General features: G+C 37.6%; 1 protein-coding gene across 1 annotated transcript in view; it reads left to right on the top strand.

Annotated features, from left to right (window-relative positions):
* The first annotated feature begins 353 nt into the window (after window positions 1-353).
* syt6a (synaptotagmin VIa) overlaps window positions 354-27330 on the top strand; it is a 50984-nt gene continuing 24007 nt past the window's right edge. The window contains exon 1 of the mRNA XM_053643015.1: window positions 354-1236. The gene's annotated coding sequence lies outside the window, so the exon portion shown is untranslated. The remainder of the gene's footprint in view (window positions 1237-27330) is intronic.

Consider the following 27330-nt stretch of genomic DNA (forward strand, 5'->3'; position numbering starts at 1 on the left):
TGTAATTCAGTTTGATAGACAGGAATACATAATACAAAAGTGGTGCAATGTGCAGCCTGTACAGATAGCAAGGATACATAGCAAGAAAACACAAAAGACAAACTATCGCCTATTGGTTTGAGATCACAGATCTTTAGAATTGAGGGGGAAAAAACAACAAATCCAATGGATTTCCAATATGAATCATTGCTTTACCCTTACAAGTGAAGGAAAAGCAATTTACTCTTACTCTTACTCTTTGGAAATGATTTGGCACTCATGTGCATCATTGTGCGTTTCATTTACATCATTACAGCTTCCGTTCCGCAGTGTAACTCCAGAGCAGAGTGCAGGAGATACAGTATAATGCTGGTGCAGCTGATAACAGAGGGAGAGAGGGAGAGAAAAGGGGGAGGAGAATGATCTTTAGGCTTCTCTTGGTATGCTCAAATGAATGCAGTAGATGGAGAGATGGCAATCAAGGAGGAAGGAGGCTGTGGTGTTGAGGGAAACGGAAGGCACTGCAGTATGTTCTGACTCACTCTGAGGCTGTAGACCGAGCCAGAATGCTCAGGCTGGAATATTGAATCTATGCAGCCCTGTAAACCTCCTCTCACGCGCTCGTCCGGTCCCTCTGTCGCATGCAGCGCCACATCCTTAAACAGTCCGCGAGAACACAAAGCCTGGGGAGTGCACGTGGCTCCTTTTCTCTGTCCTTTCATGTGCTTACACACTTGCTTAATCTCATTCGCGCTTTAAATAAACACAACAGGAATCAGTCCCTTTGGTGTCTGTTCCTATTCATACACGTTCTTCTTATTCATGAGGATGTTTCTATTGAATATGCATGTGTTTTTTTTTTTTATCTTTTCTTGTAACAACAGTCTTGCTTTGGAGCTGTTGCTTTATTGTCTGCCTCATGTGTAACAGGTCCATGTTGGGTGTATGTGTGTGTGTGTGTGTGTGTGTGTGCGTGTGTGTGTGCGCTAGCACCCTGGGGATTATGAGGCAGTTATTGGTGGTGTGTGTATGTGTGTGCGTACGCGTGTGGACGATCTGCCCCCCAGGATCATGCTGACTGGCTGCCTCACACTGCCATAGAAACGGTATTCAGGAGCGCAGGCTCATTCAGTCTAGGCACTGGCGAGGGTGAGCATCGCGAGGAACTTGGGATAGAAAGAGACAGACAGAGGGAAAGAGTCAGAAAGAGAGACAGAGGAGGTGTGAAAAGTGTGAACGGAGAAAAGGCAAGCGCGGGTGAGTACAGATCATCTGTCACACCTTATTCAAACTGAAGCGATGCCCAGGTGTTTGTATGGCATTTGTTGCTGTGTGTGTGTGTGTGTGGTTTATCTTTTTTTTCTATGTTTTGTCTGGTTTGATCAGAAACAAAGAAAGTAAAGACCTGGAGCTTTTGGCAGTGTCCTGACAGACAAAACATGCACTTGATTTGCACTTGATGCTTACATTTTTTAACTAATTTAAGTACTTTGTTTCTGCGCTCAATTACTTTTATGTGTGTGTGTCTGTGTGTGTGTGAAGAGTGCTCATCTGTGTTGTGTCTCTTTCTGCTTGTATTTTATCAACGGCACCATCTCAGGCACTTAACAACAGACCGATGAGGATTATATGAATCATTTACAGCCATAATGTTTTCTTCCTCTGCCCTTTAAAGTGGCTTTGTCAATATTTAATCAAAAGGAGATGATACTTCACAGTTTGTGTCATTTGCTCTTTGCTTTTGGCTTTGTGCATGTGCGTGCACACACACACACTCACTCTCACGCGCGCTTCTCTTTCCTGTTTAGTCTTCCATTATTCCCACTGATTCCACTCAGCTGGTGAATGTACACCAATTGATCTCGGAACTTTGCGTGCCAAATATGAAACTAGACATATGATGGACCTGATGTGTGTGTGTGTGTGTGTGTGTATTTGTGCCTGAAGGGAGCAGTCATGTCCTCAGGGTGTGTACTCTACCTCTTTGTATAAGGTTTTACCTGCTGTGTATTGAGAGTTTAAGAGTTTGAGATTTATTTATTTATTTTACATTTTACATTCACGGCATTTTGCCTTACAATTATCTTTTTTATACAACTGAGCAATTGTGGGTTAAGGGCCTTGCTCAAGGGCCCAAGGTGCTGGGATTTTGAACTCACGACCTTCCGATCAGAAGCCCAGCGTCCCACTCTTGTTCCTCGTAGAGTGACACCCACCACTTATCCACACAGAAAGCTCTCTACCCTTTACCCTGCTGGAGAGTTCAATTTTGCTGCCTGTAAAATCATTTCCGTTACATGGGGACACTTTATAAGTGCAACAATGAACACTGTCGAATTTTGAGCCCCCAAAGTCCCACACTACAACAAGCGCCAGCCTTAACAATTCATAACTTTTCCTATGAATCGGCTTGTGCCGATTTTCACAAATTTGCACTCTTGAAACCCTAAGAAGCCTACAAATAGGACATTTTTCCATCACTTATTTGTCCGTGTCCCAATACAACCAGGAGAATTGATTGTGTTGAATAATGTATGGTAGTCGGTGCTCCATGCTGGATGATACACTGCAGCTTGTGTATTGCAGGTCTATAAAGTGCTGAGTGAGATCGAGCCCGAGTGTGTAAGTGATTTTCACCTGCTGCATGAAAACACATCCTAAATGTAATCAGCCTTCATCGGCTGGGCCTCATGTGGCACGGTGCCATGCTCATGGTCTACTGGGCACAAGGGGCAGAATGCCATCATGGCTGACATGATGAGGTTGGGCAGACTGACCAAGAGGTCACTACTCTTTCTCTCTCTCTCTCTCGCTGCAGCAATGTATTCATCTTCTCCCATTTTTCTAATCTTTAGTTATGTATCTCTTACCTTTATTTATATTTCTGTATCCCTCACTACTTTTATTACACTGTACACATATTGTATTTCTGGATCTCGGTCATTTGATTCCTTTCCTCCTCTTACTTCCTTCCCCTTTCTTCCTGTCTCCATTTTCTGTTTCATATATTTTTCTCTGTACATGTTTTGGTAGATACTATACTTATGCTCTTATTTCTATTTTTCTCTCTATTTTAATTTCTCTGTACTTCTCTCGGATTCTCTTTTGCTCCTTCTCTGTCTCTTTTCTGGGTTCCTTCTTTAGTCCCTCTCTTTCACTCTTTTTCTCACTCCATGTGGTACGATTTGGAGATTGGACAGGAAGTACGATGGGAGCGAAACGAGCAGTTCTCACAGGTCGCTCCAGCCCTGCAGTGAGTTTTCTGGGCTCTCGTTAAAATGCGATCCGAGCAGACCGAGCTTCGCAGGGATCCCATGCGGCAGCCAGCACGATGCGCAAACACACCAAAGCACAGTGGACTTGTGCAGCACTTGTAAAGCCTCGGCTACCAGCTCATACTCTGTTAGAGATACGGACAAGACGTCTGCATGCTCCCAGGTGTCCTGTTTAAAGCAGTCAATTTCAATGCCATTCAATATGTAGGAGCTAAATCGCTCTAGTACATAGTAGGGAATTAGTCTTAACTTGCTCTGGCACAGAATTCCACCAGGTTAACATACGGCAGTATGTAAGTTGTAGGAAAGCGGGCACTGGATTATCCAGGACTGGATGAGTTTTACACAGCCAACACTGCTGGTGTGATGCAGATTGTCAGAATTGATCTGGACGGTACTACATAAATCAGTAAATTAGCAGTCAATAACTTATTCAGGCAGAGTTAACATTTTACGTAACTGCAGCATGTACAGTAGCCCTGTACTAAACTGAATTGTACAGTGTACCAAAGGGCTGCTCCAGATCGATGTTGACTGATCAATCTTTAATAGGCTGTGGCAAAGCGAGCTGCTTACAGAGTCCAGTTCAACTTCAAGGTTGTGTTAGAGAAGATTTTTTTTGTACAGAACCTGGTACTGCACCGCATAGGTAGGAAGTAAGCAGTGAGGAATAAAGCACTTCAGGAGGTGCTGTTATCATCAGTGATGGGGTGGTGTGATCCAGCCAGCCATGAAGCAGAGTTACATTTCCCACCTCAAAGTTTTTCAATAACAGCATGTTTGGAAGTGTTATATACCACAGCAATTTGCCAACAATTACAAATTTTAATGAATTAAAGAATGATACATCCTACTTTTAAAATTTTTTTTTGTTTAATGTCATGGAATGTCCATGAAAGAGGTTAGTTCCTGTTACATCTTACATTATAGCAGCTATAAACAGTCATTCCTTCACCAGCTTCTCTTTGTTCTGAAGTTAATAAGACAAAAAAAAACAATGATCTTGTCATGTTACAGAGAAGAAGCAAAGCCCTTGTGTCGGAAAATTTAACGGAACAGCTGTATTGACTGTTACAGAGCTCTGACACTGGAGACTCCTTCCAAAAATCCTAAATCTCACAGAAAGCTTCCCCGTATTAACAATTACATAGGTTTTTAGAAACTATAGAAATAAAAAAATGTCAGTACAAGTATATTAAAATACTTAATGTCTTGTCACTGGCACTATTTTCCGAGCTGTTGTTATAGAAAATGAATGAACACTTTCTGACCAACCAGAATCTAGCCTTGGCTCCAGTACGTGTGCACAGGTACTCTGCCTACTCACGACTTCACGTGCTATTTGCTCTTTTCTTCATGTCTGTGTGAGACACCTCCATGTTTATTTTGCTGTCGCCGTCTCCCAGTAGTGTTTTATTTTACTTTATTTTATTTTGGCTCGGAAACAAGACGCAAATTTAGTCATGCGTGATCCCTAGTCAATACTGTGTGATCTCCACCTGTTTATATGACGTGTTCCTCGATGCAGAAAGTGTGAAAGTGAGCAATAATAATTGCATTATACATTGAAAGCTGTAGGCTGGCATGATGCTCAAGCTACAGAGCAGGTCAAAGTTCAGAAAAGGAGAAAATGTCAAGGCATCAATAAAATCGATTAACTGACCAGCTAATGAGATTAAAGGGATTTTCATACTTCACATTTGACATCATGTTCAGATGTACAATACGTTCAGTTCCTGAGACCTTGGCCAACATTTCAGTTGCTTCTGAATGACAATGCAATTATGCAAATTTCACAAAATATCTGTGGCAGCATGACACACAACAATTGTCAGAACTGACAACAGGAGCGATGGATGAAAGGAAGAAATTCCACCTAATGACAAAATAGTACAAAGTCAAAATGACATTTAGGTCACAGTAATTTCACACAAAGTGAAACAGTGAAGCTGTTTTGCTGAGCAGGACTGGACGGATGCTTTCGAAATGTCAGTATTTCAGTAGTGAATATTAACTGTATATTTAAATTGCTATGCAAGAATCGGAAGGACATCTTTTTAATACATTTTTGAATGACTTTCCTTAGACAGACCAAGATGTGACCTGAAATCCTGGCTTCATTTCCATCCTGACGAACTCTTCTGCATAGAGCCTTAAGGGTGGTGACATTTAATTGGCTATTTTTTCTTTTCTTTTTTTTTTCCTTCTTGGGTTTGTACAATTTGCATTTTAAAAGGGGAAAATTCTAATTGAATCCTATAAAAGTCTTGCGGTAAGCTTGAGTTGCCCCATAAGTGCAAAACACATTAACAAACCAAAATTGCAATGGCAAATCAGAAAACGCAAGAATAAAACCAAATGTGAAAAACGCAACAGCAGAATCAAAAGCACATCAATACAAACTCCAAACAGAAAGGGTGGGTCCGTGGATGAATTTAATTTATTATTAACTTTGCACTACATTAATATGAGTACATGACTGCTGAAAGCCTGCTAACAGAAGTTATTGAGAATAATAATAAAAAATAAAAAACACTGAAAAGGTATGATTCTTTGGGCTTTTTTTTTTCCTTGAGATAGTCTGACAGGTTGTGTCCAATCAGCAAAGAGCATGCGATGTTAAATAAGTACCAACCCTTTCTTTTTTGAGTTAATGTTGATGTGTTTTTGGTTTTGTTGTTGCGTTGTCCAATTTGCTGTTGCTGTTTTTTTTGTTTGTTTGTTTGTTTTTTTAGGTTACGGTTAGATGTAGCTGTGTCTTAATAATCCAGGTATAATATTGTATATTGCGGTTATCTTTTTTATTTATTTTTTTTTACTTCAACTTGCATTGCATAACTTCCCAGTCAGGGAATTGCATATTGATCTACAGACTGTACTAAGAATATCTGATATTTTTTAAACTTCTTTGTGCTCTGACTGCAGTTTCATTACAGCTGCACTAACATGGCAGAATTATAACTATTCGCCTGGTCAAATGTTGCCCTCTATAATTTATGCATAAGAAAAGTCAGCATAATCAAGAAACAATCGAAGACCTCAAAAGCAGCAAGATTTGCAATTTAAAATTTGTCAGGGGTCTGTGGACGTCAGGGATGGTCATGGCTTGAAAAGATCGTCAGGCTATTTCAGAGTTCATCTTTCAGTCATCGTCCTATTTTTAGTTGTGATTGAAAGTTTTTGGGTTTCAGTGCCATAGCCACTTTTCTGAGTGAACTCACAGAAAGGCAGTAATGAAAAATTCATTACCTATATTTCCCTGAAATATTGCCCACAGAACCCTTATTTGCCAAAGTGCGAAGAAGTAAAGAAAGACATTTAAGATGAAGGCAAATGCAATACTTACAGAAGGAATACGCTATTCACTCTATTACTCTTTCCTCTGCTGCTAGTTAAATTCTGACTCTTAATTACTTCAAATATTAATATTAGTGTGCAAAATAATCAATTTGTTCTAGGTATTTGAGATACTATAGATACACATGCCCCTTAAGCATGCACAGGAATAATTTAATAAATGTAGACAGAGACGCTTGCTGTGTCATGAATGAAAACTACAGGTATGCATAAATTAGTATTAATCAGAATTAGAAAGTACTTAAACAACTCAGCATAGAGCCAAATCTGTTCACTGTCTACTTTGACCAGTATAAAATCTCACAGCTGAATGCAATCTCGTAGATTTCTGATTACACTTCATTAAATATCAATTGATCCAAATCTTGCAAACACATTCAAGATCTATTGATCCAAACCGTGCAACAACTACAGTTTCTCCAGTCTTAAAAGTACGCTGGACGTCTTAATTATTGCTGTGAGGTATCTAATAAATAGGATATGTTATTAATGCACTAATGGTTATCATCATAAAAGCTTAATATCCAGTTAGGTGCACACGCTCTTCTAGATGCGCTCAGAAATGATGTGAAAGCTTCTACCCTTTCTCCACATGTAAAACAAATAAAATAAATAAATAAATAAATAAAACATACTATTTAGTATGGGAATACGCATTTTTGGATGTAGCCTCTCAATATTACAAAATAAATAAGTATTAAAGCTGGATATATTATCACCCACAGGAGATAACTTACTGTAATTCAGCCCATATTTGCACAGATGATAAGACCATAGCCTTTTAGTCTGGCAATAAATGCAAGTGAGACATTAAATTGAATTAATGTGTATTCATGTACAAATTTATTGCGATGCCTTTCAAAATTAAGCCACCCATAAACTGGCAAAGGGCACCTTAGCAGAAAAACTATAAATGACCAGCTTTCCTGTTGATAAATACATTCTACCACACAGCCCCTGCGTTTCTGAAGTCCAGCTAATAAGATCTGCCAATCGGCCTTCCCCAGTGCTCTGCAAGTCACCTGCTTCTTCCGTTAATGGGATATGTATAAATAGACTTGGCATTATTGCTGAGACTACTGGGTGGCTTTTGTTGGGAGTTTCAGTTATTATGGTTTCTCTTTGCAGTAGCTCCAGGAGCTGTGGAGGGAAGATGGAATATGGTTAAGCTCTTGCTCCACTCTCTGGCTGAATTGCCATATCTGAGCCTTTTCAGACAGAATCAGAGGCGTTTAACAAGCTATCAGACTGACTGACATGAGAATATTTCATTATGAAAAAGTAATTAAGAGTTTTGGAGTTTCACTGCTTTAACTGGTGAGAGAAATACACAAAACATGATTTAGGAGGCTGCAAATGCAGCATGAGTGGAACATGGAACACTATATATCAACTTTCTATACCACTTATCCTACCCAGAGTTCTGGGGAGCCTGAAGGCTATCCCAGAGGACTCGGGGAAACAAGGTGTGGGACACCCTGGACAAGGTGGAAACCCATTGTAGGGCACAATCGCACACACATTCACACACTACGGACAATTTAGAGATGCCTATGTGTTTGGACTGGGGGAGGAAACTGGAGTACCTGGAGGAAACCCCCGAAGCATGGGGTGAACATGCACACATGCACACAGGGTGGAGACAGGAATCAAACCCCCAACCAAATTTTCAACCAATTTAGTAATTTTCCTAGTGAATATTATCAAAACAAATTAGCATGGGCAAGCCAAAGCTCAGAACTGAAAACTTTAGAACATTGCGTGAGTTTTGAAGAAGGGGTAAGGAGAGGTAAGGGTTTTTTTTTTTACTTTACATACAGGAGTTTAGTTATTCCCCCCTGACCTTTAATTGATATTGGCACACTTTTCCCCTCTGTTAATTTATCTTCATTCTTTAGTTCCTTCTCAGATTCAGTTCATTATGCAATGCAATGAATACTGCAACTCACTCCACTGGGATTAATGATTAACCTTGTATAAACAGAGAGAATAGCATTGCTGTTGCCCAAGTAGCAGTGTCACAGACTTCCTTGTGTGGCACATCCCTATATAAGTTCCATGATGTGTAGGAGTTGGGTGTCCAGCCTGGTTATAGACCAATGTGATATCCACTACCTAGTTTGCCAGCCTCAATAGCAAATAAACATTTCACTGTATGGAATGTAATGGCTGTACTCAGTGAAGGTTGCCAGATCAATAGCGTTTCGACAGAACAGTTTCAACAGAAAAGAAAAATGAAAAGGAAGGTCTTTAAGGAACTCCACCACAGGGGTCCCACACAAGACTCCTAGGGGACTGTGATGGGTGGAGGCATCTCATCCCCTTTAGAAAGACACTAATACACCTATGGGACCCTAGAGAGGTGCCATCCATGGTACTTTGGGGTGCTGTCACATTTGAGCACTCCCTGGCATAAAGTCAACAAACCAAGTCCAGCTGGTTAGGTGAACTCCATTCGCAGAACAACTCCCACTTACTGTAAGGGCATACAAGGCTCATGTGCTATGGACTCTTGCATTCAAAAGTGCTTCCTAGAGTGCAAGATCACAGCCCTCTTTTGGTTACACTGGTTGAGACAATGACAATCTGGCTGAGGGCGCCAGATCTTGCCGTCCATTTGGGGACAGCAGATCGGCTCGGGGAGGAAGCCACCAGTTTTTTCAACCAAAGTGTGCTGGTCATATTGGGGCTGCAAGCATGACAGACTGGAAGCCCTGAATTACTGTGAAATTTTGTGTTCATATATTATTCTGTATTATTTTTTATGATTTTTGCAGCTTCAGAAATCAAACTCAATTGCAAACCTCAAGTCTGTAGGGGACACAACATTTTTTTTATTTAAGAGCACAAGTGCTTCACTGATAGCTTGTATAACTGTAAACCAAAACAAATAAGAATATTGTTGTAAATTTCATATGTAAACTCCATTTGAAAAGCCTGTAGTCTCCTTTTCCCAGTTACATTTGTAGTACAAACTACATTTGAATTAGGTATCACAAGTACGAAGGAAAGAAGCCTGTTCATTCTGAACACACCATAACACAAAGCAATACTGAAGCTGACATGGTAAGCTACACTCTTAAAAATAAAGGGTCATCGATGGTTCTTTATAGCACCACAGGTTCTGCAAAGAACCTTCTTCTTTTCAAGGGCCATTTTTCATTGTATAGGGTTCTTGAGCTGAGCTCTATGCTTCTTTGGAGATTAAAGAATTCTTTGTTTCAACATCAGGTTCTTCAGAGCAATGTATTGGTTCCTCAAGTTATCATCCGTTAACAGGTTAATGTGAACCCTATTAGGACTGGAAAAGGTTCTTTTAGCATCACTCTTAAGAACCTTCCTTTGGTTCCTTAAACTCTAAGGTTTTGTTTTGTTTAAGTTTTTTTTTTCTCTTTACTTATGATAACATGTGGCACTGCTGTGAAGAACCATTTCTGGGTTCTTCAAAGCACCAGTAAATAGATGTTTCTCTAAAGAACCTTTGAGTAAAATGTTCTTTGTGCAACTTAAAATGGTTCTCCTATGGCATCAGGCTGAAGACCCATTTTTGGTTCTAATTGAAACCTTTCTTTTTAGGAGTGTACATGTGATCAATAAACCCAGAGAATACCACTCATTCCTGAGAATTCTTTCTTAAAGATTTAAAGCAAGTTATATATAGACCCTTATAACAACTGATCAATTGTGGTGGGGGGTAAGACTCTTTCCTAGGGGACGAGTAAAAATACATATTAGTCCAACAACACAATGACCTAAAATTGACTGTTTAGCTTGCCGGTCACTTTAGCTTTAACTTTTAAAAAGGATTTGAATATTTAAGGCCTTTTATTCAGCCTATTAATTTGTTATCAACATTAAATGATATTAGTCAAAGCAACTAACAGTAATACAATAAATATTATAGTAACAGTAGTAACAAAAAGGTAATACTGTAATAACTAATAAAATGACCAGGTCCAGGAAGTTTAAGAAATTCAATGTGTGCCTTCTGAATTGAATACAATGAGCCATATCAGAGGTGTACAACAGAATTCCTGGAGATTTACCACTCAGTTTGGATCCAACCCCCATTTCTAATGTTTATATGCCAGTTGAGACCTTCATAAGGCGGGCGCCAAAAGCTCTGCAGGAACAGGGCTGGGCATTCATGCACCATATTGTTTATTCTGTAGATTGGCTTCAGTTAAGGAATGGATTCCATGAAGTCCCCTGGTGAACAAACCAAGCCTAATTCACTTTCTGTCATCAAGCCCACATCAAATCAACATGACTGCATCTAGTCATCAATCACTGATGATGAGAAAATATTTTTCCTGTGCTCCAGTGATCTGATCACAGAAAGATCGTTGCTACACCATGTCTGCTGTCTCAACATGTCTTTTGTGCCTCATTTGGCACTTTGGCACATTTGCACGCATGAGAGGCGGATGTGAGAAATCACGCTTGTGTTATCCATAATTTGTAACACCTTGTGTCACAAGAAAACCTGGTGATGGAGTTTACACACAGTGATGGACACAGATCAATAAACACCACAGGGCTCTACCTAACCCACAAAAGCACAGCAGGAAATGAAAACCTGTAGAGGTTCTTGTATCGGTCTCTCATTAGGACATAATGAGACCAGTCAAGACAAATTGAGGATAAGAGCAAGCAGAAAAAGAATGCACCTCTTGCCATGTGAACCAGACATTATAATGGAAAGTGTGGATTTGTAATATCTTAATTAGATAGTCGAAATTGGATGATACCAATATGTTGGTTGAAACGTCTAAAACATTTTAAATATGAAACCATTTTCACAAATTACTATTAATTATCCATTTATTTCCAGTTGGGACCGCTGTCACTTGATTAATAAAATAACTGGTAGCTTAATTTTAAAAAGTGCAAACCCTAATAATACATTCTAACTCTGTTCAGTTACCTATAGGTACTTAAATGAGCTTATTATTAAAGGACAGTGTAATAAGATAGGGGTGACTGTTTTTGATGGCTTATGCATAACAAGCATGACCTTTCTACATTATGCATATGTAACAAGCCACAATACACTGGAAAAGCAAGTCTACATTTTAGACGGAATCACATCGCTGTAGTGCATTCATTACAGTAAATGTTAACTTAGTGAAAGTACCATTGAGTTACCCAGAGTTTTATTGCTTAATCAAACCTGTATTATTTACTAGACATCTTCCTTGGAGTGTGTGTATATTGCAATGTTCCAGTGCTGTTTCGATCATGAAGTTTCCTCACTAATCCCTCTTGAAGAAATCTCAACCTCCACATAAAAGGTTCAAATATTTTATATTTAAGCGACAAACCTGGATGCATGTGGGACTTGATTTGAATCCAGGCATCCAGAGCAGAATTTGTCCAGAAGTAATTAAAATATGATTAAGTTTCCTTTTCAAAGCAACTAAGATGGCAGATGAGATTGATGAAAGTAAGCAGGCGCTTTAATATGCTTAATCAGGGTGGCTCATGTAAAACTGCTGTCTTTCCAAGATAAAAGAAAACACATAAATATAAGGTTTAGTTTTTAGAATCCACATCAGATGTGGATTTGCTGTTAACAAATTCCTTTTTTTGGAGCCAAACTTTATGGTACAAAGACATGAGGCTGGAGCTGATTTCATTCTAGCCCTGACTGTAAAGACTCTCTGTCTTTAAGTGTGCTTTTAATTGTTTTTTTTTTTTTTATAACATAACTTTATTATTACTTCTTCTAGCTAGCTGACAAGCTAGTGTGCTTGTTTACAAAATTAACATGCTAACTGTCAATAAAGCTAGTAAATATATTCATCTACATTGTTCTCTGTGTCAAGGCAAGCCATTCAGGCCCACTCCTCCAGTTGTGCTATAAATGGGGCACTCATATGATGTATAATTCAGAGACATTTGGGGCAGTTGAAGAAACAGTGCTGAAATTCAGGGTGTGTTTGATTTTGACAATCTATTCCAAGTTATAATTCTAAGGCGCTGCTGGGTTGACATGCTGGTAATTTTTTTTTAATTAGGTGTCAGTGCAAATTAATATACAGGCCAGGACGTTATATTTTGAGGCCACGGATTGTGTAACTGTAACCGAGGGCGTATTATGTTATTGAACATCATACAACACGTAGCCTCCAGGCACAGTAGTTGTTTGAAAAAATGTATTAGCTTTGAAAATATGCACTGGACTAATGGTATATCCATGTCACAGCACCAGTGACTCCAGTCTTTATGCATCATTCCAATATTGATGCTGAGGTTTCTTACCAAAATGGTCTAATTCAATTGATTTCCATGAGATAAGTATTTTGTGGCAACAAAACATATCACACCAAGCTTAACCCAAGGTTTTAATACATTAATTTATGGTCACACCTTATTAAAAAATAACCATTCTGTCACCTCAGTGTCTCTGAATAATTTCTAGCTTTTTTTTCAGTGGTTTCTTTGCTGCTATGTTCTTTCTATCTATATCAATGCAGAAATTCATACTAGCTGTTTGGCCACAATCATTTTGGTTGTGTTTAGTTTGCTATGTACTGTGCCTCCTTCATTGTTAACATGTATTTCAATGAGACTTTACAAATTTTGCAACAGATCTTGGATTCTGCCTCCATGAAAAATGGAGGACATCTGGGGCTCCAATCTGCAATCGATGGACTATATTCCCATTTGGAAACTGAACTGTGATATATCTCATTCGATGAGCCCTCATTTTTGTGCTCATGTGCGGGATTGGGAAGATCAATAATTCGGCAAGACAAGTAGAAGTGACAGGGAAAATTAGGTTGACTCATCTCACTGGATTTAATGACCTGTTAAGACTGAGCACCATGGTATTTCCACATGACATGAATATTGACTCCGCAGCCCAGGGAAACCGCTAGCTGAGCAAAGTAATAATCAGTATTTGCACTTATTTGGACATGGAGAATTTGACCAGAAATCAAATTCAAATTGTCATTTGCCATGTATGATATAAACCATAGAAAATGCCTGTATTCGGAAAAGCTTGATTACATATTATTCATGGATTTTGTACATTATCACTAATGTCTCCGAGTCAATGTTTTCCTCTCACTGTCCTGAGAAAGAAGCATCAACATCTCCCAGTGCGAATAACACTGTAGCTCTAATTAGCTGCTCTTACTGACCCCAACGGGGATATTGGGTGTCAGATGGCTCATTAACACTTAGCCATCTCCCTGTCTTTTGACTACTGTTATACATAACGTGACTCTGGGCTGGATATTATGTGGCATTTTGAAGTTTGGGATTTGAAACTTATGATTTCTAGCAGTTATTATCATTATATGACTCAGTGTCGCCAAGTAAGTCTAGTTATTTTTTGTTTGTTTAAAGATATGTCAGGATGTGAAAAAAATTTCAGCCAATGAAAATTGTTCACGACTGAACCAAAATAAAAAAGAAAAATGCACTTCTCATAAATTTCAAGGGTGCCACATAGTAAAAACCTTTACAACTAGTCTCTGACTCTTACTATAATATTTTGAGTGCTTCCAAGTTTAGATTTATTTATTTACCAGACACTTTAAAATCCACCTTACGGTGAAACATTACAACCCAAGCACAGTGCTGAAGGTTAAACGCTTCATTCAAGTGCTGTCTGACCACGTTGATATTTCAACGTATAACCTTCTGAACATTAGAGCAGAATCTTAAATAATTAGCAACTATAGTACCAAAATAAAGCTCCAGGGAGTAGAGTCAGTCTTGCTTCTGGTTTTCAGCAGTGTAGAAACTGAAGAATACAGATAATTTCGTTCAATATGCTGAAAATGGTGTCAGCTGAAGCTTAACATAATTTATTTTTGCAGCAATGGCAAGATAAGAGAACATCTTTTCTTTTCATCTTGTAAAAGTAGCACAGCCATTATATACCCATCAGAGCTATAACACATTTAGTACACTATTATATCATCAGTAATATAATGAAATTGCTAATAATGTAGTATAAGTTCATTAACGGCATATATATACCAAATTCTCTAGTCTGTAGATTAATTTTCTAAAACATCTAGAACTGGCACTAGTTACAGCTGTTTACTTTTTATTTGCAATTTGCAATCAGTTTTAAAATGTTTGCAATTGTTCATATGGTTGTTTTTTGTGTGGAGGTATTTATTGAACATTTTTTGAAAGACTCTCCAGTTTCACTGCTCAGTCAGGTGTAAATCTGTATATTTAAGTCTTCAGACACAGGCAAGTCTTCAGGACGGAGGGCTTTGCAGTTAATGGGTGTGTCTCAACCAGCTTGCTAGTTCAGTAGTCAGGGCACTGATCAGGGAGTCTGCCATTTTAAAGGCTGTCTCAATCGAAAAATTCAGTTCTAGTGCACTGGAACGTTTGCTCCCTAAAAAAAATCCAACAATGCGCCACAAAAACCAGGGAGCATCAATGCTCACTATGTTCCCTTAGTGGAAATGACATCATATTTTCTGAATGGGGGACAAACTCTCAGCCAACTTTGTCTACAAATGTAAGTAGATTGTTATTGGTGTTGTAGCTCTCAAATGATTACTTACATTAGCGAGTTTTAACTTTATTTGATGTCGTATATATATTTTTTTCAACAAAAATCCACTAGCTAGCCTACAATCCTACTTGAAGTACCAGGACAGAAATTCATGTGATTAAGCTAGCAAATTTATAACATATAAAATGTAAAGATTTTTAAGCTTTACATTTTTGATGACACTTTACAACATGAGTACGCAGTCATGTTGCCGGAAATTGAGTCTTCAGTGTCCCCATGTGTAGTGAGCCAGGGTCCTTACCAGTGCCCAAACTCGTGTACATGATCTACTGATTCACGACCTAAGAAGCTAGGGAGCTGAGACCCACCATTTGTCTTATTAACTTCAAGAGAGAGAAAAAAGAGAGGCTGATGAGGAAACAAATATAGCTGTGATAACATAAGTGATTATAGATTTCATGGATATTTCACAAGGGTTACAAAGCTATTTCAAAACCTCTGGGAGTCAAAGGAACCACAATGGGAGCCATTATCTCCAAATGGAAAAACTGGGCACAGTAGCGTACCTTCCCAGAAGTAGCCAACCTTCCAAAATTTCTCCAAGAGCACAGCATCCAGGAATTCACAAAAGAGCCAAGGAGAAGATCCAAGGACCTACAGGCCTCTCTTGCATCAATAAAGGTCACTGTTCATGACTCCACTTTCAGAAAGACACTGGGCAAAAATGGCATCCATGGAAGAGTGGTGAGGTGAAAACCACTGCTAACCCAGAAGAACATTAAGGCTAGTCTGAATTTTGCCAAAACACACCTTGATCCTCAAACCTTTTGGGAGAATGTTCTATGGACTGATTAGTCGAAAGTGGCACTGTTTAGAGGACAGGGGTCCCATTACATCTGGTGTAAGCCAAACACAGAACCAAACAGAACATCATACCTACAGTCAAGCATAGTGGTGGAACTGTGATGGTGTGGGGATGCTTTGATGCTTCAGAGGCTGGGCAACTTGCAATAATTGTGGGAAATATGAGTTCTTCTCTCCACCAGAAAATCCTAAAGGATGATGTCCGGTCTTCAGTCCGTAAGTTGAAACTTAAGTGTAACTGGATTGTGCAGCAATACAATGATCCAAAGCATAGGAGTAAGTCCTAGTCCTAGAAGTAAGTGAAAGACTGATCTCCAGTTATTGGAATTGTTTGCTTGCAGTTATTGTTGCTAAAGGTGGCACAACCAGATTTTAAGTTTAAGGGGGAAATTAGTTTTTCACATGGGTGATCGGTGTTGGATAACTTTTTTTGCTTCAATTAAATAAATAAATAAAAACTGTATTGTGTGCTTACTCAGGTTGTCTTTGTTTATGTTGTATTTTGTTTGAAGATCTAAACTATTTACTATGAGATATGCACAAAAACAGAAGAAATCAGGATGGGGCAAATACTTTTTCACAGCACTGTGTATGACGTCATTATTTAATAAGTAAAAAATTGTTAGCACTGTCAATTTGCTATGGCATAAGAGGAATAAAACAGTTCAGGATGTGCTGTATTGAAAAATAACTAGCCATATAATTATAATCGACAGTATGTGAAAGTAAAATACATATGGGTTTGAAAGTACATCAATCGCTCTTTTATCTTTAGTAACAGCTTTCTGTTGTATTCCGAGATGGAAATACACCCTGGGTGGGACGCCAGGCCATCGCAGGTTGCTAAAATGACAATTTTATCTCTCAAGAATGCTTTGAGTGATTAAAAATAAATAATCACAAAATCTTAACTGGTGAACTGGTTTTAAAACAAAGCTCAATTCTCAAAGTGTACTGTACTTAGATACGTCAGTATATTAGAGATATAACTGAATTATATCTCTGAAACTGAAACAGATATTGTGTTCTAAAGACGTACAAATGAAGATACAAATGGAAGGCACACTATTCTTTTTTTAAAAGCTTTTCAGAAAGGTTCATACAGATACAGATACAAATATTTTAAGCACTAAACATATACAGATAGCGGCATTGTGTCATGCTTTTTGTAACACTATATGTGTATGACATATTTGAGTGTTTTTACAGTAACTGTGCTAATCTAGCAGTTCCTGGATGGTTAATGGGGAGTGCATTACTATTAGCTTGAAACTAACATAACATTTAAGTCCTATAGCCGTACTAGCTGAAATGGTCATTATCAGAAAGGCAGTGATCAACCGAACAAAACTTACGCATTTAGTGAATTACAAGGGTTCATTAGTGTACATCAAACCATCGAGGAGTACTGAAAGTATTTAGGAAATCATATGGAAAAACAAATCGTGTGAAAGTACTATCAAGAAGAGACAACCCTTTTATGCAATCTACAGTATGAGACAAGAGCAGAATGTGTCACGTTAATTATGTCCAAAAATAGAATTTAAATTCTGTTTTAAATTCAGTGTAGAGACAGGGTCCAGTGTTCCAGCCACATTACAGATCTGAAAAGGGGAGAAAATACAGCCTTAATTATCTTAAGCAAAGCAATGTATCTGTTTTGTAAATCAGTTTTATTGAAATGATGTGGTGGATTAAGATGGGTCACCATACGAAAGGTTACTTCGGCCACACATATTTATGACGGGCAGTTATTGTAGATTAAATGTACTGTATTGTCAGAATTCGCTGCATACAGCTCTATAAATGAATGTGCTGAAATTATTTTTAATGTTAAAAGAGGAGATGATAATAGTGTATTCGAGAATTATTATATGGGGGGGGAATTCTGCTTTCTTGCTCATTTAAAGAATGCAAATTTGAGCACTGTGTTGTTTTTTTTTTTATTGCCATTTGCAGATATAAACATCTCAAAGTGTGAAATAAAAGAGAGAATGGGTGTTTAAAAGAAAATCGATAGCTGTTTTCATTCCAGACTGGATCGTTACCTCAGCTTATCCCTCACCTGGTTTTAGCTGAGCCAAAATTCTTTTTGACTTTTTCAGGCTGCAGATCCATACATACATATATATATATATACATATATGTATATATATATATATATATATATATATATATATATATATATATATATATATATATATATATAAGTTGCTGATTGCTAAAGTATCGATTGGTATCAACAGAAATATCTATATGACTTGACAAGGTAATGAAAAAAGTTAAAAACTGTTCATCTTACTCCATTGTTCATATATTGATTGTTCTCCAGGCTGAAAGAATTTAGAGTGCCTCTTATACTTGATGTATTATACAGAAAATGAAAATGAGATATCCTTACTGGAAACCGTTTATGCCATGTTGTGTGTACAAGCTTACAGAAAACAGAAAACTTCACCATATCAACAACTCCACATGTTTTTTTTAAAAATCCATTTATTTGAATGTCCACCACACAAGTCCCAGTGTTAGCTGTTACTATAGAAACGATAATGTATTAGAATAAGCGCATTAATATAAACTTACGGTTTGTCTTGCAGATTTTGACCAAACAGAATCAAGAATCCAAAGGCACCGTGGCATGACATGGTTAATATTTGATGTGGAAGAAGGAACCGTGGTAGCCATTTTTAAAAGTCGCACTTGATCCCCTAAATTACTTAAAACACTGCAGTTCTGATCTCAATGCAAATACATAACAAAATGCAATGTAAAATATTGGTTCTGTGTAGCTCTTTATAGCATACATACATACATATTAGCTCCATATTTATAAAATGTGCAATATAAAGTATGTATTTCTTTTTGATAATAGCGAAGCTTACATATGCTCAGGGGTATGTGTTTTCAATCAATCAGTGTGAGCATGCTGTAGGTCTCCAGCATTCTGGGATCTGGGGGATTAGGGGATTTGAGACCGCAGTGAAAACACAGCCATGAAATACTGCAATCTAAAAATGGTCCAGGTGTGGCATGGAGATTTCCTGGCAGTGCTGATATGGGCCTCTGTGGAGAGCCGTAGTAAATACTCCTTCTGCGTTGCCTGGGGATTCTTGCGGCAAAATGTGCTGCCTAACCACCAATCAAAGCAAGGATAACTCTAAAGCTCTGTCCCAAATCCTTCATGTGTCCACTTCCCTCAGCTCTTTGCGCTTAAATCCACTGTGATTTGTTCTTTTTCGCTGTAAATGTCTAAGTTATTCTTTTTCAGACTGCACTTATGAAGGAATCTAGAAGTTAATGCTCAACGATAAGATAAGGCTCGAAGCAACTTATGTGCAACTTCAAAAAGACTGTTTATGCATACAAAGTGGTTTTAGAGCAGAGAAAGAGAAAAAAATGTATCCCCAGGCTTTTTTGCCTTGAAAGTCATGTCACAAAAAGGCAACGTGCCAACTATGTTCAGCGGTATTCACACCTTTCAGTTGACTGACTAACGCATTACTTTCCTATTTCATGCTGGCTACTATCATTTCTCAGAAAATGCATTAATATTGAATGAAAGAACTGCAGGACCTGCAGAAACAACAGACTTTTTCTTTAACACTAGTCACTGTCTGTAATGCAACAGTCCATCACTGCAGATCCTGTTCTGGGTAAATATCACCTGTCATGGATGAACACACAGCATGACAGAAGAGGAATGGGGCAAAAAAGGTAGTGAGTATATCAGTCAGCATAGTGTGTGAATTCTGGCTCTGACCTCAACGTCAATTTCCTTTAACCTAAGCCTATATCTTTATAGCCTGTGGTATATATATAAACCTATATCACTCGAGTGCATATATTGACATTGAGTTATTGTTATTTTTGTTGTTGTTGTTGTTGTTTGTACCTGCTATTCATTTTTAAAAAATGTTGTTTTTGTTAATTTCCTAAAATATAAGTAAGCTAGTAGTTAAAACTCTTTTAAATCAACTTGACCCTGACCAGGCCGTCACTAAGGATAAAGTAATGAGCGCTAAATGCGTAATTGCAGCGACTCACGTTCACATTAATGAATGTGGTCTTTCTTTGTCCCACAAGCTTTGTATCTGACCTCTCGATCATACTGACAAAGTTTATAGCTTGTCTCTTTATAAAAGTCTTCATAAAAGTTGCCTCCCATGGGATCCCATTCAGATGCATGCATGTACACTATGTATTTTTATGCAATAACTATGCCAGTTTCAATAACTACAGCCATTTTCCAAAAACTAAAATGACCTCTTTTCAAATAAAAACATAATGCAGGCTGTTTTGCAATACCTGCAGAGATACTTGTGGGGGAAAACCCACCAGGCTCTTTTCTTATAAAAGCACACAATACTGTACCTAAGTACAGTGGGGGGGGGGGGGGGTCGTATTGTTTAAAAATAAAAATTAATTAAAAATATACTTTTATCTAATTATTTTTCAAGGCATATTTACTTTAGATAATTCTGTCCCACACTTTTGCACCGTTCTGTAAGTACCCCTCATAGTAAGCCACTTTATTACTGTACTTGGACTTCATATGTGTTAGTTTGTTACGCCACTATGTGCTCCCCTTGTGAGTCTTTCTTTGCTTACCAGAGATAAGCCAATTCACGAGCAAACAGGTGACCAGTGTGCACTTGGCGGCTAATGGCGCTGTTTCCATGGAAACCAAGATACATTCGAAGAATCCCCCCCACGCAGACAACCCCTCCCCCCAGGGCCATGGTGTGCGCTCTGACTTGTCTTTCAAACAAAGCTTAATAGAATCAGTGGCCCTCAAAAATGGTTCCTGTGCTCCACATCCATGCACAATCTGGGTGAACTCTGTGCCTCCGGAGGAACGGGGAGGAAATTAACTGTTCTCACTCCAGATTTGTCCAAATACGAGCAAGGCATCTCAACACTGTTGACCAGGTGGAGCAAAAAAAAAAAAAACAACAACCATTAATTATGTCCAAAGCTATTTAGCTGCTGGAAATCGCTTGCTGTCAATCACTGTGACAAAAATGTTTCTGTAGTACTATTTATGTCATTTTGTTTACTTAAAGGTGCAATAATTGATTTTTTTCTTCTTTCTTAGTAGTTCTAAATATAGAGGACATGATGAAAAATAATCATTTAAGCCATAGCCATGTAGCTGAAAAAATCAGTTTGGAAAACTGTGGGCCATGACCCACAGCCTGCTTGTTTGAGTTTGTTCAAAAAGATAAAAAATATGGCTGAAAGTGGTAAGCGCCCAGTGCAGCCAGATACTTTTACAGTGAACAAAATCCATGCTGTGCTTCCTAAAAACATCATGTTAAAAAAACAAAAATAATTAGTAAAGCCTGCTAAACACTGATAGGACGTATACAAACTTATTTGGACAATTTAATTACTACACTTTTTTTTAAATTATTATTAATGTGAAGGGAATGAACCTGTGTGTAGAATTAACATCATTGCTCCTGGACTGGTTCTGTATGTTTACGCAGTTTGAATGCTGGCTTCACAAGCACATTTTTTATCATTTCGAGAGCCAGAGCTTTATGGTTAAGGCGTTATTTATTGATGGAAAAGTAAAAATCCGAGCCCTGCCAATATTAGGCACAAAATCCTTAAAGCCTGGAATTGTTTTCTGATACTTCGAACACTGTTTTGACTAACATATTTGCTAAATTATTTAATCAAGCTAGGGTACTAAACCCCATTTATTTCCAAAAGTATGTACTGCTCTGACTTTCTGATTTCTACATTGGATATGCTTTTTGTTTTACAGCGCACTCTAAGCAAACATGTTCCATCCAGTACCCTTAAGCGTTTTTCTGTTTGTGCTTCTGGGTAAACTCTTAAACATTCTGTACAGAGAACTCTACAGCTGGTTTGAAGCCCTTTAGGAAGGGCTTGTGATGCCCTTTAACTAGGGCTGCACAATATATCGACATTATCGAAATGTACATACTGTGATATGCATAGAGCAAGGGCTTACGAGATATCTAAATTACTGAATTAATGATCATTTTGAATATTTCCTCTCAGAAATTGTACACTATGCAGGAATATTTTTTATTCAATCAATTTTATTCAAAAACAAAAAAATTCCATGTATTAATGGCATTTTTGTGGCCAGTTTGAGGTTTGGGAGTAACAGGAAGACACAAGGTAGTTATCATTTAGAATTTTCTGTAGTCTATGCATTTTTATTCATGTATGAAGACTGCAAAGCAGCAGGTCGAGACGTGTCTTGTAATGTTTGTGAATTCCACCACAGGACTAGAGTGATTAATACATATTATTATCTTAGAGTGACTTAATGAGGTCTTGGTTTATTTAATTATTTAAGCAGAGTGTCTTAGCTAGTCTATATTAGGTGCTACAGTGATCTCATGTTCCCTTATGATACATGATCAGTGCCAAGTACACCAGCATATGCTTTGAAATGAGATATAACACGCACAAGTGTTCTAAAATAACAGGGACATTTTGAACTTATCTGCATCTGTATTTGGATTTATACACAAAGAGGGTGTGCTGTAAACCAGATTTATTTGTAAAATATGAACCCTACCACTATGCCCCCATAAACAGCGGTAGAAATTGTATCAGCATGGTATATGAATTCTGGCTCTGACTGTTCCTCAACCTCAGCTACATCACTGTTTTTCATTCCTGTTAATATTTTTGTACCTGCTCACAATGTTTAAATTGTGAAATTAATTTGGTTCTATTTCCCAAAATATAAACAAGCAAGTAGTCTAATTTACACCACCGCAACCCTGATCAAGATGAATGAATAAATACCAAATGCATCTCACAGTGATCTGACCACTCGCTAGGGTTGCACTGTACACTGGTACTACAGTAGTATCGCGATACTTACTCACCTACTTAATCCTCTTTGTCCCGTGTGAGAAATAAGGCGATACTAACGCTTCAAAATAACGCCGATGCCACGGTATTTTTTAAACGGTAGTATCATCAATATGGTAGTACCATAAGTAATGTCGTATGTGCGGCAGTTAATACTATTTTCGGTAAAACGACACATCTCACTGTCTTTGCAGTATACACAAAGATCAGTGACACTTCATTTAACCTAAATTCTTTACCTTAATCTTTAAAGATTTCCTGTTTGCTAGTAAGCGAGCCAACGCTATGCTAACCACTGTGTGTAAATACTAAAATTAGCCATGTTTGCTAGTAAGCGTATGAGTTTCCAAATTCAGTTATTCATTCCTAATGTTGTGTTCATTCTTAAAATCCATTTGCATGATTTCATTGCTCTAAGGGACAATAGATGAATTATGTGGCACATTGAATTAGTTGCTTGCCAATTGAATGATTGTTCTTGAGTTTTCCAATAGCCAGTTATTCATTCTCATTAATGAAGTATTCGGAAGTATTCAGTGGAAAATTTGGTTTGTCTGTTTTCATTTATATGTATGTATTTCTGTAAATTTGGTTCATTTTGTAGAGTTGAATTATGAATTAACACAAGATTGCATGGTATCCTGATACTATTTGGTATCGTGATACTTCAGCTGGTGTAGTATAGTTTATGATACGTTTATGGTATTGTGTCAACCCTACCACTCGCATGAGTTTTTTTATTGTGTCCTACCAGATCCTAGTAACAATGATCAAGTTGTCTCAACCAGATGTAATGATACTGATACTTATTATTATTATTATTATTATTATTATTATTATAGTGCACCTCCTATTCACTCCTGTGTTTGTAACTGTTTAGAACATGTTATCTGTTCATTCTGAATAATGTATACATATTTGGTTACATACTGATCTCTCAGCACAAGTGGTTGATTGCAAACCTGCAATCTACGGACAAGTGGCTCGTTAATGGAGTGTTAATCGTTGGGATGGGATGATCAGACCCGCTGGGCCCACACTCTCACACCTTTGTGGCTCATTAGCCATGTCTCCTGGGGTGGAATATTAAACCAGGCTTCACTCATACACTGTGCCTCTGTGCCTTTTGATGGATCTTACACGTCAGCAGTAACTGACAAGAGAAGCAATTCATGCAAGACAATCTGTCTGTTTCATACCTAAAAGGCCATTATGATGAGAATTCTGTGCTGGCTTTGAGTATTGTACATGTCCACTTTGACTATCCTTTTAGAACGATAGTTTACTTGTGAACACTATCTATTTACTCATATTTCGCGTCAGTGTATTGCTAAAACTACTAGCAATAAGCTTGGACTTTTTAAAAGAAGTTTGTACCACAGTGCTGCTGAATTCTCAATTCTGAAGTGTTGATGAATTTTTTATATCAGCAGCTCAGACAGTAGGTCCAGTGTCAAGGTTAATATTAATGCGCTCTATTTAATATGCTTGATCTAATTTTCAGCAACAACTTATACAGTGACTTGTGTAACGTGAGTCATTCTTGATATGGCAGTTTTCTGTGAGAAGATGTTCATTTAGCATTTATGGAAGGAGTCTCCTGGGTCAGAGTTTTGTAACAGTCAGAGGTAAAGCTGTTCTACAAGACAGAGGACCTTTTACACTTTCCAGTTTCTCACTAAGATATTAAGGTGTTTGGTTTTTTTTTGTCTTGGAGAACGAGAATAAAATTGAGGCTTGTGAAAGAACAACTGTTTATAGCTGCTATAACATAAGCCATAATAAGTCAGGAATTTCACTTGTTTCGTGGCCATTCTACAACATACACAACTATAAATGGGGAAAAAATACAAAATGTTCGTAAATTAATGAAAATTTTTTTAATTATTGGCAATTTTGCTGTGGTATAAAAGGAATAAAACATGTTGGGGACATGCTTTTATATGAAAATAATCAACTTCGTGGTGGTAACAGTAACTCTGCTACATGTCACACCACCCCCTTGTTGATTAATTTCCTATAATTTCAAATCCAATTATGCTTAATTCCATTCAGAATTTCCACTGAACATGTGAATAAATAATGAAATAATGGAGAGATGCAAAATACTGGCCACCGGAGAATATTGTGTGACTGTTAAATTGTGTTACCACATCAAGTGCTAAGCACCTTTTTATCCACTCAGTAATAATGTGTAGTTGGATTAAGTGCTTAGATTCTGGAGAAAAGATTTACCAGCATGACAAAATTATTACACCCACCTAATAATATCTCTATAATCACATTATTAGAAATGAAATAGCCTTGAAAAAGCTAGATATTTCTTTTTCCATTAACACTAGAATTGTTATTGCTAGGCTGTGAAATTAATTTGTAAAGGCACACTAATTCAGTTGCAATTACTGCATTAAATGCTCAAACACTGTATCGCTTTTAACGAGCCGAATAAAAAGCTTTTTTCCTAAATGTTAGATTTTAACTCGCTGATGTTTGAACTTCATTTTCTGGTTTGCAGTTAGTTACCATCAAGCACAGCCCATATGAGCTATAGGCCAAACAGTTGAGCTTAGTATGGCTTTAATAACTAGCCTGTCTTTCTCTTCATTGTGTTTTGTATCAATTGCAAAAAATAAAAAAAATAAAAAGGGCAATTGTAAAGTTTTATCTTTTATTGCAAGAGAAAAGCAAGCAATTAAACATGCAAAATTGGCAGCAACCATTTCCATTATGGCTGCTATAAACAGCGTGTGCTATTTTTCATTGCAGAAAAGCTGTCTTTCCTTGATGCTGTTATGCACATCTTGCCATCTATTGAGAAATGGGAACAGCCAGACTTCCTCTGACCAGATACTGAATGAAGCTGTTTAAGTCTACCAGATACAGAAACAGCATGTCTTATGTTTATTCCACGGGGATCTGGTTTGACTATTAGACACTTCCAAGTGGCAGCTCTGAAACAAATACCAGATTTTAAAGGTGCTAAGTTCATTTATACCACAGTGCTGTTACAAATCTGAAATCTATCCTCAATAATTCTCAAATTATAACAACAGCTTTGATAGTTCGGTCTGAACGTATAATGTGTCATTCTTTAATACACGATTAATACAGTTGCTGTGGTATACGAGGAATTAAACATGTGCTGTTATTAGAAAATAATCACACCAACCCATCCTTTTATTATTTTCCTATAACATTATTCCCTGTCATGGTTTATTACTTATTTAAAATGGGGTCAGAAAGGGTGCATGAGTGCTGTAGTTGTTCCTCTTGATTTTTTTTTCCTTTTTTGAAGTTAAACATATTTATTTGCTTTCTTTAATATCTTTAACTTAAATGTTACTTAATTTATAAGGAGTACAATAAAATTGCTTATGAATGTTAGAATTTCTAAAAACCTTGTGTGAAAAGATATGCTGGTTACATTAACAAACTGGGAAATCATCTCCAATAAGCACTTTTTACTGGTCAGGGTCATTGTGGTGTGTGAAAATTGGCGGATGGGATGCCAGTCCATTGACAGGAATAATAATGACAAACGTTAGGGAGCAATTTAGCCCTATCTATCAGAGGTACAAGTAAACCCAATAACATGAAGGAAACTCACATGGACACAGGTAGACCTCCAAACAATAACCTAAGCTCAGGATCGAACCGGGAACCCTGGAGCGGAAATACTCCCTGCTGCCGTGCCGTCCTAATAACAATGCTATGAAGTGAAATGAATACAGACATTATTATTATTCCAGGATACTAACACTCTTTGTGGTAATAATGGAGCATGAAATCAGATTTGTTTAATTATGACAGATTGCCTGTTAAGACAAGGACACTTGTAGTCTGCCAGTGTAAATCTGTACAGCAATCTCAAGGACACAAGTTTGAGTTAAATATGGGTAGTGAGTTTGAATTAAATATCAAATATTAAAAAGCTTTTTATTGTACAATACCTGTGGAATTTGTTCTGCTGTTAACGGCAGTGAAAGTCATCCGTGATGGGGTGCTGTGATGAGGCTCGTCGCAAAGTTGATTATTTCACAACGTAGGTTATTATTTTCCAATAACAACATGTCATGAAGTGTTTTATTCCTCTTTTACGACAGCAAACTCCAACTATTACCATTTTTTAATTAAAGAATGACACATCATACTTTGACACAACAGCTTATGTTGTGGAACATCCATGATTTGATAGTTCTTCTTATCCCTTATGTTATAGCAGCTATAAACAGTCGTTCCATCTCCAGCCTTTTTGTCTTTCTCAAAAAACAAAATGCAGCTTGTCATGTTACCAAGAAACCACAAAGCCCTCCATAGTGATGGCTCTTGTTGGAAAACATCCTTACACATTACCTCTTACTGTCACTGGAAACTCCTTTAAAATAATAATCTTTAAAATACATGTACAGTAGGTCATAGCATGTCTAGGACCTCTGTGGTATAAAATTTGTACCCCAGTTTGCTCATTTCTATTTTTGTGTTAGATGAAAAGAC

The sequence above is a fragment of the Ictalurus furcatus genome, chromosome 15 (assembly GCF_023375685.1).
Source record: "Ictalurus furcatus strain D&B chromosome 15, Billie_1.0, whole genome shotgun sequence".
Classification (NCBI taxonomy): domain Eukaryota; kingdom Metazoa; phylum Chordata; class Actinopteri; order Siluriformes; family Ictaluridae; genus Ictalurus; species Ictalurus furcatus.